Consider the following 18,814-nt stretch of genomic DNA (forward strand, 5'->3'; position numbering starts at 1 on the left):
AATGTGAAAGTATTTAATGTCACTAAATTATACACCTCAAAATGGTTAAAATGGTAAATTTTATGTTATATATATTTCATCCCAATAAAAAATGAAATCTAGGGAACATAATGAAAGGCTAACATAATATCACCAAATAGGTTTTATTTCAGGAGCAAACATATCAGCTGCATCAATAGTGAGGATAAAAGAGGCGCTTACAAAGTTAGTAAAATTCAACATGTAGTCCCAATAATAAAACCCCTAGTGAAATAGGAATACAGGACATTCCCTTAGGATGATCAAGTTTATACCTGTTTCAAACCAGTAATCAAACCGAAGCAAAACATAGCAGTAAAATACTAGACAGAGATAGGATATTCACTAGCATCACTGTAATTAACACTATTCTGGAAGTGCAAGTTAAAACAATAAGGCAAGAGAAAATACAAAGTATAACCATAAAAACTGGAAGATAAAAAAATAGTTGTCGTGTTATGATTTGGCTGTGTCCCCATCCAAATCTCATCTTGAATTGTAATGATCCCCATGTGTCAAAAGTGGGGCCAGGTACAGATAACTGAATCATGGGGACAGTTTCCCCTATACTGTTTCTCATGGTAGTAAGTCTCACAAGATCTGGTGGTTTTATAAATGGGAGTTCCACTGCACAAGCTCTCCTGTGTGCCGCCATGTAAGACGTGACTTTGCTTCTCCTTTGCCTTCCACCATGATAGTGAGGGCTCCCCAGCCATGTGGAACTGTGAGTCCATTAAATCTTTTTCCTTTATAAATTACCCAGTCTCAGGTATGTGTTTATTAGCAGCGTGAGAACAGACTAATACAGTAAATTAGTACCCCAAGAGTACTAAACATAAAATCCTAAGCCCCTCAACAGACTGAATGGACTGGGGATCCCCTTTGGGGATCCCAGAGAAACCTGTTAACAGAATTACAGCAAATGCAGAAAGACATCTTATCTGAACTTCCCTTATCTGACTAGAGCAGAACTTTATGACAGTCAGCTGCCACAAACCTCCTGCTCTGGGAAGATCTCCAGTCAGGCTGATGATTAACTTTGGGTACCAGAGCATTTAAAAAAAAGCTGTAAAAAAGCCTCATCAGAGGCTTCCATCCTACGAATCCTTCACACACACACACACAAACACACACACACACACACACACCCTTATTAAGCTGGTATATAAACCTTCACCTCTTCTTCAGAGAGCTACTCTCTCTTAGAGTATTGCCATAGGCATAATAAACATTTCTTCTGTTAATCTGTCTATTGTCATTTAATTCACAGTCCCCCTAACAATTTGGATCTAAGTTGGTGGAAGAAAGGTTCTTTTCTTCCCAACAGTGACATCATTGGATCTGGTTGTCTTTCTTCTCCAATATGATGGATTCCTGCCAGCAAAGACTTTGTCTTTCACCTTTGTCTCCAAGGCACTTAACTCAATGCCAGGCTCATAGTTTGTGCTTGATGAACCCATAATCAAAGAATTACTGTCCCATGATTAGTGCAAAAAAAGGATCAGAACCACCATCACTTTCTTTGGGCTTCCACTGTACTTAAGAGTTTCACACCTTTTTCTGTTTCACAGTGTGTGTCTTGTTCCCATTGAAATAATTGTATTGGAAGTCACTTTGCTTGACAGTCACTTGGCTGTGTACTGCAGCCTCCTGTAACATTTACAAAATACTGATGCTTGGGACTTGCCCTGGAAAGTCTAATTTTATTGGCCTCAAGTTGACCCTGGCCCTTAGGCTCTAGACTAGGACTTTTATTATCATTTAAAATAAACTGGACAGCACGGTGGTTCGCCTGTAATCCCAGCACTTTGGGAGGCCGAGGCGGGTGGATCACCTGAGGTTGGGACCTGACCAACATGGAGAAACCCTGTCTCTACTAAAAATACAAAATTAGCAGGGGGTGGTGGCACATGCCTGTAATCCCACCTACTCGGGAGGCTGAGGCAGGAGAACTGCTTGAACTCAGGGGGTGGAGGTTGAGGTGAGCTGAGATTGCATCGTTGCATCCCAGCCTGGGCAACAAGAGAGAAACTGTGTCTCAAAACAAAAAAACAAAACAAAACAAAAAAACTACACACTGTATCTAACATGGTGCTAGGCACAGTAAACAACCACATTTGATTATTTTTTATTTTATTTTTATTTTTTGAGACAGAGTCTCTCTCTGAAGCCCAGGCTGGAGTGCAATGGCATGATCTGGGCTCACCGCAACCTCCACCTCCTGGGTTCAAGAGATTCTCTAGCCTCAGCCTCCCAAGTAGCTGGGATTACAGCTGCCCACCACCATTCCTGGCTAATTTTTGTATTTTTAGTAGAGATGAGGTTTCACCACATTGGCCAGGCTGGTCTCAAACTCTTGACCTCATGTGATCCACTCGCCTTGGCCTCCCAAAGTGTTAGGATTACAGGCATGAGCCACTGTACCTGGCCTTTTATATTATTTTTGAGACGGAGTCTCGCTCTGTTGCCCAGGCTGGAGTACAGTGGCAGGATCCCAGCTCACTGCAACCCCCACCTCCTGGATTCAAGCGATTCTCCTGCCTCAGCCTCCCAAGTAGCTGGGACTACAGGCACGTGCCACCACACCTGGCTAATTTTTGTATTTTTTAGTAGAGACAGGGTTCACCATGTTGGCCAGGCTGGTCTCGAACTCCTGACCTCAGGTGATCTACCCACCTCGGCCTCCCAAAGTGCTGGGATTACAGACATGAGTCACCATGCCTGGCCCAACCACATTTGTTTATTAAAGTGATAGGCTAAATGAAGGGACTGCTAATTAAGTGACTATCTGTATCTCTCAAGCTCAGGACAGTGTTCTTGAAAAGCGTATCTATTTATTGTACATATCTATCAAAAAGATTTCTCAAAATTAAAATGAATTCTAATTAAAATACATACAGGCCAGGCATGGTAGCTGATGCCTATAATTCCAGCACTTTGGGAGGCCAAAGCAAGAGAACAGCTTGAGGACAGGAGTTCAGGACCAGCCTGGGCAACACAGTGAGACCAGGTCTCTTAATTTAAAAAAAAAAAATTAACGGATGTGGTGGTGTGCACCCATAGTCCCAGCTACTCTAAAGGCTGAGTCTGTAATGAGCTATGATCACGTCACTGCACTCAAGCCTGGGCAACAGAGTGAGACTCTGTCTCTATTTTTATAAATAAACACACAAACAGAGCCTCCAAAATTGGTGATTTTAAATTAGCAGCTCTATCGCCACTACAGTTCTGTCATCTAATTATGGAGGACACATACAAAGAATCTGTAAATGAAAATTAGCTAGTTTAAAAATTGAATCTCTAAGTAATACCAAAATAACAGACAAAATAAATCAGAAATCTCATATAATGCTTTTTCCAAATTCTAGAGCTGAGGGCAAGCCGTAGGTGTTTTTTTTTGTTTGTTTCTTTTTTTTTTCCTGGCAAACATGCCATGTTTAATATACCTTTAAAGTTAATTCCCAAAGTGTGAACAAGTATCTGTAAATGAAAGTAAATAACTCAAAGAAAAAATTTAAAGAATAAGCAAATTTATAAGCAGAATATGTAAATATTTAAGCAGAATATGCAGCATTACCCTCTAACTCTTCCAAAAGACAATGCTCTCAAAACATGTGTTTGGGAATATGGTTATTTATGCAGCACTCAGGAGGGCACACAGATAAAGGCCCCAAAGGGAAAAACACAGCTGAACCTAAGCCTGACCCAGCCGTATTCTGTACAGGCTGGGCTGCTGCTGGGTCCACTTTAGAGCAGGACTGAGAATGTTAGCTTCTACCCCCGGCAGGCAGACCCTTGGCTCTTACGGGAGAGTTGCTGTGATCCTTCCAAGGTCCAGGAAATAAGCAAGCACCCGAGGCATAGAGAAATTAAAATTTGTCTTGGGCCTAGAGACCATAGCCTGCCTGGGCCAACGGCTGTCTGCACACCTTGGGACACACTGCTCACTTCACCTTCCTGGCCTTTCCTTCTGTCCTCTGCAGAACCAAACTCAATGTCAGGCCATGGTTTCTGCTCATCAAAGAATGACTGCTGCGTGATCACTAACGTGCCACCACCTGCACTTCAGTGTTTCAAGGTCTCCCCTGCCGCTGACATTTGGAACAGGCTGGTCAGGATACTGAGGATGCTGGACTCTCCTTCGCAGTGGTCTTTGTATAAACCCAAGGGGAATGGGAATTTGGAGACAAAGGAAGCCATCCTGGAGCGGCCAAATAAAGCCTTTAATCTTTAAGGACGGGGAGGTTCTTATTTCAAGACCTAAAGCAAATTCCTAAGTGAATAAACAAATGGGTAGGAATTTCTAGCCTCAATAAATCAACTAAGTTGAATGTAGCACTAGATCATATTTGGCAGTAAAGCAAAAACCAAAAACCAGAATCTGGCCTGAAGGGCTGTTCCCACCTGTGGTGCCAGTTCACAGGTGTAGCGGCAGAAGATGGACACAGGGTGCACACTGTCCTGGAGGCAGGAAACAGGCAGGCAGGAAGGTCTGGGGAGAATTGGGGGGCAGGGAGGCAGGGAGGGGGTCACCCCACTGACCCCAGCTCTGGTGACAGAATACGTTCTACATTTTTATGGCCCAGTTTGTAAACATTCTGGTTTTTCAGCATCGATTGCCACTGTTTGCTATTCATGCCTCATAGTCTAAAAGGCTGTACATAAGCCACGTGTTACAGATGAAAAGCTGAGGCTTGTGTACAAGATGCACTGTCCATTGGAACTGGACACAGCCCATCTTTCCTGATGGCCATGATGAGGACCCTTTTGGTTCCCCATTTACACAACCACAGGATCCCAAATGGATGGTGAAAGACAGTGACACCAAAAGAAATCTGACAAGCCAAACTATTAAGTGCAATAAAATCCTATCTAAGATAGAATTGTTATAATTAGAAAAAAATAATTACTATTTTAGAAAAAAAAATTAACTTGTCTGGTTTCCTCAGCTTTTGACTGTCGTATTTTCTTAGAATGACAGTGTTTGGCCTCCCTCCAGCAGCTCAGAATTAGAAACCTACCCCAATCACATCTATCCCTTCTTTTACCTGACTTTGCTTTCTCTTTCCTATCTCTTTCTTCTCTTTCTGTACTTTCTGAACAGATACTCAAGCATAATTAGACTACTTTGAAGAACAAAGACATTATTTCCTAAGAGGTCTGAGCTGTCAATGATTTTGTATTTGGATCAGGAAACGGGAAAAGTAAAGGTACAATCACTCCAGAGGGCCCCCACTCTCAAATAATGCAGCACATTCCTGCTAAGCTACAGTGGGGTGTTCTGGGCACCACTGGATTCACTGGTGCCACATCATGCACGTACACAACTGATGTTTTCCATCCTGACGACCTGCAGGCTGGACGACACTTAATGCAGCCCCTCAAGACTACAAGAAGAGCACTTCCATTCCCTGCTGCTGCCTATCAAAGAGAAATATGCAGAAAACAAAGATTTTAAAAAACAGACCCTGTCCCCAGTTTTAAGGGCAATATAGAAAAAAAATGAAGCTGAGCTCATCATGCTTAAGAAGAAATGTTGTGTCCCTGAACTCAATCTAGAAAGCTTTCTGTTGCCACTTCCCCCTTTTTGTTTTTACCATTTCCTGCTAAAAGAGTAAAACATTTTCTTTGGGCAAATTTAAAGGGTTTTTTTGTTGTTTTGTACTTTAATTTCCCATGCTGCATTTGACAAAGTATAAAGGGTTTTTTTTTTTGTTTTTTTTTTTGTTTTTTTGAGACAGTCTTGCTCTGTCACCAGGCTGGAGTGCAGTGGCACGATCCCAGCTCACTGCAACCTCCGCCTCCCGGGTTCAAGCCATTCTCCTGCCTCAGCCTCCCGAGTAGCCGGGATTACAGGCACCCACCACCATGCCCAGGTAATTTTTGTATTTTTAGTAGAGACGGGGTTTCACCATGTTGGCCAGGATGGTCTCGATCTCCTGATCTCGTGATCCACCGGCCTCGGCCTCCCAAAGTGCTGGGATTACAGGCGTGAGCCACTGCGCCCAGCCCATAAAGGGTATTTTTTAAGAAAAAAAAGTTTCACTGCATGCCACCAAATAAAAATTGTCATTTATATTTCAGGAGGCTGACTTCCTTTTGCACGCTTTGAGCTGTGAAACTGGGCCAATAATAGGAGGTACTGATGGACAGACACAGAGTCCTTTCCTGAGAGAACAAAAGCCATTCTAACAACCAGGGGAGCCCACAAGATCATCTGTGTTGATGAAGCCTGTTTCTATTGATGCAGTTTCTGCGCTTGGTGGTGATGAAGAAGGGCATACCCTGAGTGTACTATGTAAAGCCTTCCCATCAAACAGCATCTGTAAAACTGCAAGGGAAAAAACACATCCAGGGTCAGGCATTTATGGTAGCTCCTCTAGGTCTCCACTCTTGCACCTGAGACTGCGGAGGTTTTGCTTCCCATGGGGGCACAGGGCTCCTTAGGTTGCCACATATCAATAAACACTCAGTGCCTGAAAGAGGCTTTTCTATCAGCTCAGCCAGGCGGATGGCCACCTGTCTGCTTTCAGAGGTGGCAGATGGCTTTCCCAGGCGCTGCTCTTGCACACTTTCCTTGCGGGGTGCGGGTCCCTCTGTGGACATCCCTTAGATTGCAGGACTGGGAGGTGTGGGCCTTCAGGGCCTTGCTGAACAGCAGGTGGGCAGGGAATGTGGCAGAGATGCCAGCGTTCCCTCTGCCAGTTTGACAGTGATTTCCTTTTCCTCCTACTGTCCAGGGTACTGTTTGAACAACCTGCCCTGGTTCCTTTGACGGGGGAGGAAGAGAGCGCTGGGCCCTCAGTCTGAGGACTTTAAAAGCCCTGCGGAGCACCAGGAGCACTGTGGCAGAGTGGCAGGTGGCAGAGTGGTAGGAGAGGGGTCTCCAGAGCCTCTGACTGTGATGGAATCTGCCCTAATGGGCTGCTGTGCATATGAATGAGGCAGGAAGGGAAATGCTTAGCGAGGCAGGCATCTCGAATGAGGACTGGGCAGTGAGCAGCACAATGAGGCCGCACAGTGCACGCACCTGTAATCCCAGCACGTTGGGAGGCCAAAGTAGGAGAACTACCTGGGCCAGGAGCTCAAGGCCAGCCTGGGCAATATAAAAAGACTCTGCTCTCTACAAATGAACAAAGAAAGACACAGTAAACTGAACTAAATAGGTCTCCTCAGAGGTTGGGGAAATATAACTAGAAGGCCCGATATTTCCTTCCCAGACCCCAGAGACTATGTCTGGGGTCAATGCCCCCTTAATCCTGCCAAGGGCCTCTAAAACTGGTCCAGGACCCTGTGCCCCATGCTGCTGTCCCCTCTCTAGCACTTGCTCACCCAACCCCTGACTCTCCAGCGCCTTTCAGTCTCTCGCAGGGGCCCCAAATCTTCTGCCTCCTCCAAACATATGCTTCACTGCTATTCTCGAAAGTCCCCTGGCCATCCAGCCTAATCAGGCTCTCTCACCATGTTGTGTCAGACTCACTCCTTTCCCTTCTGTCTGCAACAAAACATTTATCTCTAACATGATGGAGAGAATCTCTCCCCACAAATAAGTAGCGTAGCTCTTGTTGTCAATACTCTATCACCAGTGCCCAGAATTTGGATGTTCAAGAAGTATTGGTGGGATGAAGCTAATGAATGAGGTCTGAAGTTTCTATCGTGAACCACTTTCTCATAGGTAGAAAAATTGGTTCTGTAGGATAAGATGAGTTTCTTAAACACAACTTGGACCATTCAAAATATGTTCAAGAAGTAAGAATTTATAAAAAATTTAAGATTCAAGTGATATAAATATTATGCAACATATATATGAAAGGCAAACATCACACAAATTTCAATCTCACCCATCAACTGACAGACATTCATAATAATATCACCTAATGGCCAGGTGCAGTGGCTCACACCTGTAATCCCAGCACTTTGGAAGGACAAGGCAGGAGGATCACTGGAGCCCAAGAGTTCGAGACCAGCCTGGACAACATGGCAAAACCCTGCCTCTACAAAAAATACAAAAATTAGCTGGGTGTCGTGACACGTGCTTGTAGTTCCAGTTACTCAGGAAGCTGAGGTGGGAGGATTGTTTGAGCCTGGGAGGTCGAGACTACAATGAGCCAACACCATGCCACTGCAGTCCAGCCTGGGTGACAGAGTGAGACCCTGTCTCAAAAACAGTAATAATAATAATACCATCTAATGATGGCAGGGGTGGGGGAAATGGGCACTGAGGCTCTCTTGGTAGGAAGGCAAAATTTCCTAATCATGTTGGAAGTCACCTTGGCAACAGTTTCAAAATTTTAAATATTCACTCTTTGACCCACCAAATCTCAAATTACACTAAATAATTGGACACTAACAAAGGAACAAAAGTTAGACATATGAAAGTTGCTAATAATAGCAAGAAGAACTAGGAAGAAGCCAATTGTCCATCAATAGGAAGCTAATTAAATAAACGATGAGCCCATTTAGCACAAGGATGCTGGGTGCACATCATATAGGATCTTTACTGGCAAAGTCAGTGACTATTCTTCTAAAAGTTCCCTGAAGTCATGATATGCTGCAGGCAGGAGTTTCTTCCAGCTACCATTCCACCAACTGTTGGTCTATCCTCATGGGCAACAGTGAAGTTTGTGAAGGCCTCCTAACATTACTGCCTGTTTCCTCACTGGTCAGCATTTTATCCCTCTTTCTTTGCCTCTGTACAAGCAAACTAGCACCATCACCTGCACACCCTCTTCAGTATGTGTCAAAACACAGCAAGTACCCAGAAGAGGCAACAAAGGTACAAACTCCACATCTGCAGGCCTCAGGCTAGGAGGTGGCAGGAGACCTACGCAGACCTGTGCAGAGTGCATAGGGTGGCACTCCGGGCACACGTGAACTTGGACCCCTTGTCCATATCGGCCACCCCCCAGAACATCTTTCAGGGTCAGACAGCACTGTGCCACACCAGTGCCAAGGGAGGCTGGCGTCCATGGGATAAGCAGGTGCTATGTAGTCATTCAAAGCAATGCCATCTCTATGTAAAGACCTGGATGAAAATCCAGAATATAGTGGTTTTACAGCTTATAAAATCATATGTAAAAATGCAAAAATACAGGTGTATGCACAGTGTGAAAAGTTATAACCAAAATGTTAACAACAGTTACTGTTAAATTAATCTGGAATTATTTTAGCATATATGAGATGACAAAACTATTTTCTCCCAAACAAGTATACAATTACCCTAGCATGCATTAATGATGCGTCCTTTGTTAAAAAAAAAAAAATTGCATATAACATTTCTATTTCACTGTTTCTTCTATACATTTTTAAAAATCAGAATAACATGCTGCTCTAATCACTGCGGTTAATGACAAAATATCTCATATTATCTTCTCATTACTGATGTATAATAACTGTCTAGGTGGGGGTAAGCAGGGAAAGAGTTTTGCTGTCGCCCAGACTGGAGTGCAGTGGTGCGATCTCAGCTCACTGCAACCTCCATCTCCCACGTTCAAGCAATTCTCATGCCATAGCCTCCCAAGTAGCTGGGACTACAAGCATGTACCACCATGCCTGCTGAGTTTTTTTATTTTTAGTAGAAACACGGTTTCACCATGTTGGCCAGGCTGGTCTTGAACTCCTGGCCTCAAGTGATCCTCCCACCTCAGCTTCCAAAAAGTGCTGGGATTATAGACGTGAGCCACTGTGCCTGGCCAAGAACTTTTTATATTAAGGATGCTAAATCTTTGTCTGACACTATAGAAGTGTAGGTTAAAAATATTTCCCCCTATCATTTGTCTCTTTTATTTAGGATTTTTTAAATTAAGGAGCATTTTAAATTTTTATGTATTTCTACTCTATTCATCTTTTTCTTTATGGTTTCTTGATGTTCTCCTCTGTCCTTGAGAGTGGGTAAATATTCTTTTTATTTTAGGGCTTTACATTTTACATTCAGTCTCTCTGGAATTTATTTTGGTATATAGTGGGACGTAGGGTTCTAAATTTCTGTATCTCTAAATAGTTACCCAAGCAATTCTTCACTGTGTTTAAATTGCCACCTTGAACACGTTACTTTTTTTTTTTTTTTTTTTTTGAGATGGAGTCTAACTCTGTCACCCAGCCTGGAGTGCAGTGGCGCGATCTCGGCTCACTGCAACTTCCGCCTCCCAGGTTCAGGCAATTCTCCTGCCTCAGCCTCCCAAGTAGCTGGGATTACAGGCATGCACCACCATGCCTGACTAATTTTTGTATTTTTAGTAGAGACAGGGTTTCACCATATTGGCCAGGCTGGTCTTGAACTCCTGACCTCGTGATCTACCCGCCTTGGCCTCCTAAAGTGCTGGGATTACAGGTGTGAGCCACCACGCCCCGGCCACACGTTACAGTTTTATGTTTGAGGCTAAAGATGGTAGATTTAACTATTTCCTCTTAAAATGCCACTAAAATGACAGTAAAATTTTAAAAGGATATAAAACCATAGTGGTCAGAATGAGAGGAGAAACACCAATACCACGTTAGAAGCTGAAAAACAGAAGGACAGGAATTAAGGTGACAGATCCAGAAAAGTCCAAAACCAGCACAGGGGAAGACAAGGCACATGAACCAATAGCACCAGGTACCCGTGGCGGGAGGATCAGGTGGAGGCCAGGATCAGGGGGACAACTGGAAAAACCCCTCTGGGCTTCTACCTCACTGAAGAGTGGGGCCACTGCCCCAGTTCATCAAGAGACTGAAGATTTATTCTCTGCAAAGGGTAAACCATAGAAGGTTTGGACTACGAAGGCCAGATACACTAAAAGCAGAAGTATGTTAAAGTTTAGAAAACAGTGTGGAGAACCCCCAGCCATCTTCCGCAGCTCTCAGAGAGCTGGAAGCTGGACGCAGGCCAAGGTGAGCTTAGCAACAAAAGATACAGGGCCCACCGCCCCTGCAATCCCACGCTATGCGGCTGCTGAACCTCCAGTCCCTGGTCCACACTGAAGCTTGCCGTCTGCAACCACAGAATCCCCATGTTGCCAGACTCACTCAGGCCCCTGCACTCTGACTTCCCTAGATAGGAAGCTGAGTCTGACCAATCCCAGCCAGAACTGCATGAAATCTATTTGAAAAAGGAACAATATCTTTTCAGTATTGTATGTTCTCATCTAAAAACAAACTGTATCTTTCCACTTAAATATTATGTCTCTCAGTAAAGTTTAATGATTTTCTTGATAAACAGTCTATGTGTGTTTTTTGTTTTTTTTTTTAAGACACAGTCTCACTCCCTCACCCAGGCTGGAGTGCAGTGGTGCAATCTCAGCTCATTGGAATTACAGGCATGTGCCACCTTGCCTAGGTAACATTCTATGTATTTCTTATGTAATTCTTAGATGTGTATTTTGTTGTTGCTATTGCTACTGTGAAATAAAAGTTTATCCTGTTCCATCTTTCCAGGCAGCTGGTTACTGGTATATAAGAAAGCTATCAGCTGGTATATTTATTTTGCATTTGAAAATCTTACACCTGGGACCGGGCGTGGTGGCTCACGCCTGTAATCCTAGCACTTTGGGAGGCCGAGACGGGTGGATCACGAGGTCAGGAGATTGAGACCATTCTGGCTAACACAGTGAAACCTCGTCTCTACTAAAAATACAAAAAAATAGCCGGGCGTGGTGGCGAGCTGAGATCGCGCCACTGCACTCCAGCCTAGGTCACAGAGCGAGACTCTGTCTCAAAAAGAGACAGAAGGGGAGGGGAGGGGAGGGGAGGACAGGGGACAGGAGGGGAGGGGACTCCATGAGTTTTGAGAATTTTTACTTGTTTTTTTTTTTGTCGTTGTTTTTTGAGACGGAGTTTCGCTCTTGTTGCCCAGGCTAGAGTGCAATGGCGCGATCTTGGCTCACCACAACTTCCAACTCCCGGGTTCAAGCAATTCTCCTGCCTCAGCCTCCCGAGTAGATGGGATTGCAGGCGTGCACCACCACCCCCAGCTAATTTTGTATTTTTACTAGAGACAGGTTTCTCCATGTTGGTCAGGCTACTCTCGAAGTCCCAACCTCAGGTGATCTGCCCACCTCGGCCTCCCAAAGTGCTGGGATTACAGGCGTGAACCACTGTGCCCAGCCTTTTACTTGATTTTTTTTTTTTGGAGTTTTTCAAGTAGAAAGTCACTGCAATCAATGGCAATTTTGACTCCTCCTTTTTATAAGGGTTATCTATTTCTCATCTTCCAATAACGTCTAGAACATTCAGAGTATTTTATAGTAGAGGTGAGAACAAATAAAAAGTATTATTTATTTGAATTTCCATTCATTTAACAAATATTTATCAAGTGTTCACCAGGTGCCAGCAGTAAATAAAATGATTGACATTTTACTTTTTTTTTTTTTTGAGACAGTCTCGCTCTGTTGCCAGGCTGGAGTGCAGTGGTACAATCTTGGCTCACCACAACCTCCGCCTCCCAGGTTCAAATGATTCTCCTGCCTCAGCCTCCCGAGTAGCTGGTACTACAGGTACACGCACCCACGCCCAGCTAATTTTTGTATTTTTAGTAGAGACGGGGTTTCACCATGTTGGCCAGGATGGTGTGCATCTCCTGACCTCGTGATCCACTCGCCTCGGCCTCCCAAAGTGCTGGGAGAGCAGGCGTGAGTCATCGCGCCTGGCTGACATTTACTTTTCATTATAATGTTGGTTGATGAGATGGATGCCTTTAATCAAAATTTAATTTTAAGGGGGCAGGCATGGTGGCTCATTCCTGTAATCTCAGCGTTTTGGGAGGCCAAGGCAGGTGGATTACCTGAGGTCAGGAGTTTGAGACCAGCCTGACCAACATGGTGAAACCCCATCTCCACTAAAATACAAAATTAGCTGGGCATGGTGGCACATGCCCGTAATCTCAGATACTTGGGAGGCTGAGGCAGCAGAATTGCTTGAACCCAGGAGGCGGAGGTTGCAGTGAGTTGAGATTGCGCCATTGCACTCCAGCCTGGGCAATAAGGGAGAAACTCTGTCTCAAAAAAAAAAAAAAAAAGAAATTAATTTTAAATGCAGTATGAGGGCAACTTATCAATGAAGAATTAGAAATGAAGGTGCAAAAAAAATCTTTAGAATAAACAAACACAAGCATCTGCATTTTCATCCAGTTGAAAATCTCTAAGCCCTAAGGCTCCTTGTGCTGAGAATGGAGCAGGAAAACCTCCTCCCCACTACTGTATCCCACAGGCCTGATCATCAGGACAGGTCACAGGCCCCAGGACCCTGCCTTTCAGCCTTCCGGGTCAAGGCCATACTAAGACTCTCCTAAACTAGCTCTCAAAATCATTCGCCTTCACTTTTTATTCAAACAAAACAAAAACTCATGATAAGGCAATATTCTAGAAATTTATCTTCAGATGACAAAGGTGCCTTAGTCCATTTTTGTGTTGCTATATTAGAATACCTGAGGCTAGGTAATTTATAAAGAAAAGAGGTTTATTTGGCTCACAGTTCTGCAGGCTAGACAAGAAGCATGGTGCCCACATCCACATCTGGTGATGGCTTCAGGTTGCTTCCACTCAGGGTGGAAAGCAAGGGGATGTGGTGGGCAGAGATCGCAGAGCAGAGGGGAGGGAAGGTGCCAGGCTCCTTTTACAGGAACTCAGAGTCAGAACTCACTCATTCCCATAAGAGTGGACCCAGCCATTCATAAGGAATCTTCCCCCAGGGTGACCCAGACACCTCCTACCAGGCCCCACCTTCAACATGAGGATCAAATTTCAACATGAGACTTGGCAGGGCCAAACAAACCATATCTAAACCATACCTAACGGCCTACAGAGCTATTTTGTTATATTTCCTGTTCCCAAAACATACGTCACTAAATTAAGATGACACATAGAAATGCAAATTAAACCATGAGGTTCCATTTTCACCTAAATTATTGGCAAAGAATAAGAATATAAGAATACTGACAATATCAAAAGAGTAACTCTGGGCAAACACTCTCACACCGCCAATGGGAGCTGCTCTCTGGCCCTCTGAAGAGGTGACCATACAGATCGGGGGCCCAAGTCCTGAGGTGGAGATGGCTAGGAGACCACCAAAACCTTGTACTGTCCCTTCCCTACAGAGTGTAGAGTTGGGCATGGGAATGGCTGCCTAGCTGGGGGCTACATTTCCCAGCTCAACATGGAGGCAGGTGTAGCCAGGTAAGTAGTTCTCACCTATGCAACGTGAGTAAGGCCTCATGTGGCTGGCTGCTGGTATAGCACCAAGTGTTATCCTAACTAATTCTTAAAGATTAATACTCTACATGCTCATTTTTGTTTCTAGCTTAACAATAGCTTTTTTGAAAAAGGTCATATGTTTACACGGTTCAAAAACTAAAACAAAGTCTCACTGCCAACTTGTCACCATGTATCCTGTCCCCATCATGCCCACAGATAAGCATTTTTATTTGCTACTTATTTATCCTTCCAGTGTTTCCTTACACAAATACAGGTACATGTTCTCATTCCTTTTTCTCATAAAAAGGTAGCATTGTAAACTGTTTTACACCTTGATTTTTTTTTCTATCAACAAGATATCCAAGAAATTTCTTCACATCAATGCTTACCTATTTTACAGCTCCTAACTGGGTTGGCATAACATAGGTTATTAAGCCAGTTTCCCATTGCTGGACAATCAGGTGGTTTCCAGCAATCAGTGCTACAATGAATCACTCTGTACATACCTAATTTTGTATGTACAGATAGGACACTCTTAGAATGGAAATTACTGGATCAAAGAGTAAATGCATCTATATTATTAAAAGATTATCCTCCCAAATCCTTGCTTCCCTCAGCCCTCACTAACAAAGTGGTTGTCAAAGATGCATTTTCTCCAATCTGATAGGTGAGAAATGGCATCTTGGTGTAGTTTTGACTTTCATTAATTAATAAAGTGTTCACCAGGTGCAGGGCCTCACACCTATAATCCCAGCACTTTGAGAGGCTGAGGTGGGAGGATTGCTTGAGGCCAGGAGTTCAAGACCAGCCTGGACAACATAGGTTTCTACAAAAAATTTAAACATTAGCTAAGCATGGTGGTGTGTGCCTATACTCCCAGCTACTCAGGAGGCTGAGTTGGGAGGACTGCTTGAGCCTGGGAGGTCAAGGCTGTAGTGAGCTGAGATGGCACCACTGCACTCCAGCCTGGCTGACATAGTAAGACCCTTAAAAATTAAATAAATATTGTTAATTATTTCACATATTGAAGGGTTATATTTCCTTTTCAATGAATTATGCTATCTTTCGCATATTTTTCATTGGGCCTTGAACTTTTTTCTTTTCAATTCCTAGAAGTTCTTTATTATTACACCTCTTTACCTATGAGTTGCAAATATTTGTATTTTGTCATTATTTACGTCATGCAGATTTTTTTCATATTACAAAGTCAAATTTATTCTAAGTCTTTTCTTTTTTTTTTTTTTGGAGAAGGAGTTTCACTCTTGTTGCCCAGGCTGGAGTGCAATGGTGTGATCTCGGCTCACCACAACCTCCACCTCCCAGGTTCAAGCGATTCTCCTGCCTCAGCCTCCCTAGTAGCTAGGATTACAGGCATGTGCCAACACGCCTGGCTAGTTTTGTATTTTTAGTAGAGACGGGATTTCTCCATGTTGGTCAGGCTGGTCTCGAACTCCCGACCTCAGTTGATCCGCCTGCCTCAGCCTCCCAAAGTGCTGGGATTACAGGCATGAACCACCGCATCCGGTTTTCTTTTCAGCCATCTTAATAGAATTTGGACTCTTGAGTTATAGTTAGCCCTCCTCCATTTCAAGACTTTAGAATTTCACTCCTGTTTTCTTCTAGTACTTCTTGGTTTCTTGTTTACAGAGTAAGATATGGATCCAGATTTATTTTATTTCAAATGGCTACCCAATTGTCCCAAAAACCTTTATTAACAATCAAAATCAACCTTGACTCCACTCAACTATTATTCCAACTTCACCTCAAACTAAATTCACAAGTGTATTTGGGTCTATTTGGGAATCTCTGTCCTGTCACACTGGCCTGTTATTCCTGAGCTGAGCACTGTAGCATGGACCAGACTCCACACACCTCTCTTCTTTTTCCAGAGGCTCATGGCACTTCTGTAGGTCATTTTTTTTCTTTTTTTTAATATACCCTTGGTACGAGATCTCTGTATATTTTTTCATCTGAACTTCAGAATCAGCTTGTATTGAACAAGAGAGAAACAGATGGGCATTTTAAAATTTGGGATTCTGTTAGATGAATAATCTGAGGAATGTTTTTTGAATTTGTCTTCTCTTCCTTTATATCTTACAACCAACTACTGTTGTTTGTATACAAGAAAGCTACAGATTACAGCACACTAATTTTACATCTCTTTAATAGGGGATAGTGTGTCCATACACTGAGATGACATGTAGTCATTAAAAAACAAAGAATGAGTGTTCACACGGTGACATGGAGGGGGCAGAAAGGGCTTACAGTTTTGTGGGAGGAGGGACCATTCATATTAAGAAAGGGGAAATGGGGGGCAGAGAATTTGCCACATATACTTCAGCAATTTAAAAAATTTTACACATTTTTCCAATTTTTTTACACATAACAAAATTTACCATCATAACCATTTTCACGTGTACAGTTCAGTGGTAATATGTTCATATGTTCATACTGTTGTGTAATCACCACTACCATCCATCTCTGTAACTCTTTCCATCTGTAAAGCTGAAGCTCTGTACCCATTAAACAGTAACTCCCATTCTCCATCCCCCAGCCCATGGCAACCACCCTTCCACTTTCTGCTACTAGTACCTTGACGACTCTAGTGCCTCACGTAAGTGGAATCATACAGTACCTGTCTTTTTGTGACTGGCTTACTTCATTTAGCATAATGTCTTCAAGGTTCATTCATGTTGTAGCATATTTCAGAAATTCTTTCCATTGTACAGATATACCACATTTTGCTTATCCATTCATCCATGGGTGGACATCTGGGTTGCTTCCATGTTTTAGCTATTGTGAATAGTGCTGCTATGAACATGGGTGTACAAATAAATGGCTCTTAGAGACCCTGTTTTCAATTATTTTTGGTAGATACCCAGAAGTGCAGCTGCTGCATTATACGGTAATTCTATGTTCAATTTTTAAAGAGACAGCCATATTGTTTTCCACAGTTTCTGTACCATTTTTATTCCCACTAACAGTGTGCAAGGGTTCCAATTTCTCATATCATTGCCAACATTTACTATTTTCTTTTTGTTATTTAGTTTTTATTCATAATCATAAACTTAACACTGCAATCCAGCTAGGCATGGAAGGGAACAAGGAAAACATGGAACCCAAAGGGAACTGCAGCAAGAGCACAAAGATTCTAGGATACTACGAGCAAATGGGGTGGAGGGGTGCTCTCCTGAGCTACAGAAGGAATGGTCTGGTGGTTAAGATAAAACACAAGTCAAACTTATTAGAGTTGTTCACAGTCAGCAATGGTGATCTTCTTGCTGGTCTTGCCATTCCTGGAACCACAGCGCTCCATGGCCTCCACAATATTCTTGCCTTCTTTTGCCTTGCCACAGACCACATGCTTGCCATCCAACCACTCAGTCTTGGCAGCGCAGATGAAAAACTGGGAACCATTTGTGTTGGGTCCAGCATTTGCCATGGACAAGATGCCAGGACCTGTATGCTTTAGGATGAAGTTTTCATCACCAAATTTCTCCCCGTAAATGGACTTGCCACCAGTGCCATTATGGCGTGTGAAGTCACCACCCTGATACATAAACCCTGGAATAATTCTGTGAAAGCAGAAACCCTTAAAACCAAATCCTTTCTCGCCAGTGCTCAGAGCATGAAAGTTTTCTGCTGTCTTTGGAATCCTGTCTGCAAACAGGTTGAAGGAGACGCGGCCCAAGGGCTTGCCTTCATCAGCAATGTTGAAGAACAGTGGGGTTGACCATGGCTGATAGTACAGGGCTCCCAGCGGCAGTGGCATCTGCAAAGCCTACTTTCTTTTGAAAAAATTATTAGCCATCCTCAGACAGGCGCAGTGGTTCATGCCTGTAATTCCAGTGCTTTGGGAGGCTGAGGCAGGATTGCTTAATTCATGAGTTTGGGACCAGCTTGGGCAACATATTTAGACCCTCTTTCTATCAAAAATTAAAAACCTAGCCAGGTGTAGTGGCATGCACCTATAGTCCCAGCTACTCGGGAGGCTGAAGTGGGAAGACCGCTTGAGCCAGGGAGATCAAGGCTGCAGTAAGCCATGATTGCACCACTGTAGTCCAGCCTGGGTGACAGAGAAGGACCACGTTTCAAAAGTAAAAAAAAAAAATTAGCCATCCTAATTGGTGTGAGGTGGTATCTCATTGTGATTTTGATTTCCATTTCCCTAATGGATTAGTAATGTTGGGCATCTATTCATGTGCTTATAAGTCATCTATCCGTCTTTAGAGAAATGTCTCTTCGAGTTCTAGGCCCATTTTTGAATTGGTGTTTTGTTGTGGAGTTTTAAAATTTCTCTATATATTCTAGATAAAGTTAAAATGCAGCAACAGCTACCAAATCTAAGAGGCCTAAAGAACCACAGCTTATTTCTTCCTCTAGCTATGGGTCCAGCACAGGTCAGCTGTAGTTTTACTAAACACATTACTCAGGAACCTGTCCTGCAGAAACTCCATCACTTCGCAACACTGCCACCTCCACACAAGGCTTTAGGGTTTGCTGCAGCAGGGGCAGAGGGCACGAAGGATCACGTACCTGCTCTTAACCACTTCTGCCTACCGAAGTGACAGGTCACTTCCATTCAGATTGTGAGACCGCGTCTCAGTTCAAGAGGGTAAGATCCCAAACCA

General features: G+C 43.4%; 1 protein-coding gene and 1 pseudogene across 4 annotated transcripts in view; both read right to left on the reverse strand.

Annotated features, from left to right (window-relative positions):
- ABHD12 (abhydrolase domain containing 12, lysophospholipase) overlaps nt 1-18,814 on the reverse strand; it is a 97,265-nt gene that overhangs the window by 55,123 nt on the left and 23,328 nt on the right. The gene's annotated exons all lie outside the window — the stretch shown is intronic.
- Nucleotides 13,041-17,935, reverse strand: LOC115931738 (peptidyl-prolyl cis-trans isomerase A-like; annotated as a pseudogene).

This window comes from Gorilla gorilla, chromosome 21, assembly GCF_029281585.2.
Source record: "Gorilla gorilla gorilla isolate KB3781 chromosome 21, NHGRI_mGorGor1-v2.1_pri, whole genome shotgun sequence".
NCBI classification, from domain to species: domain Eukaryota; kingdom Metazoa; phylum Chordata; class Mammalia; order Primates; family Hominidae; genus Gorilla; species Gorilla gorilla.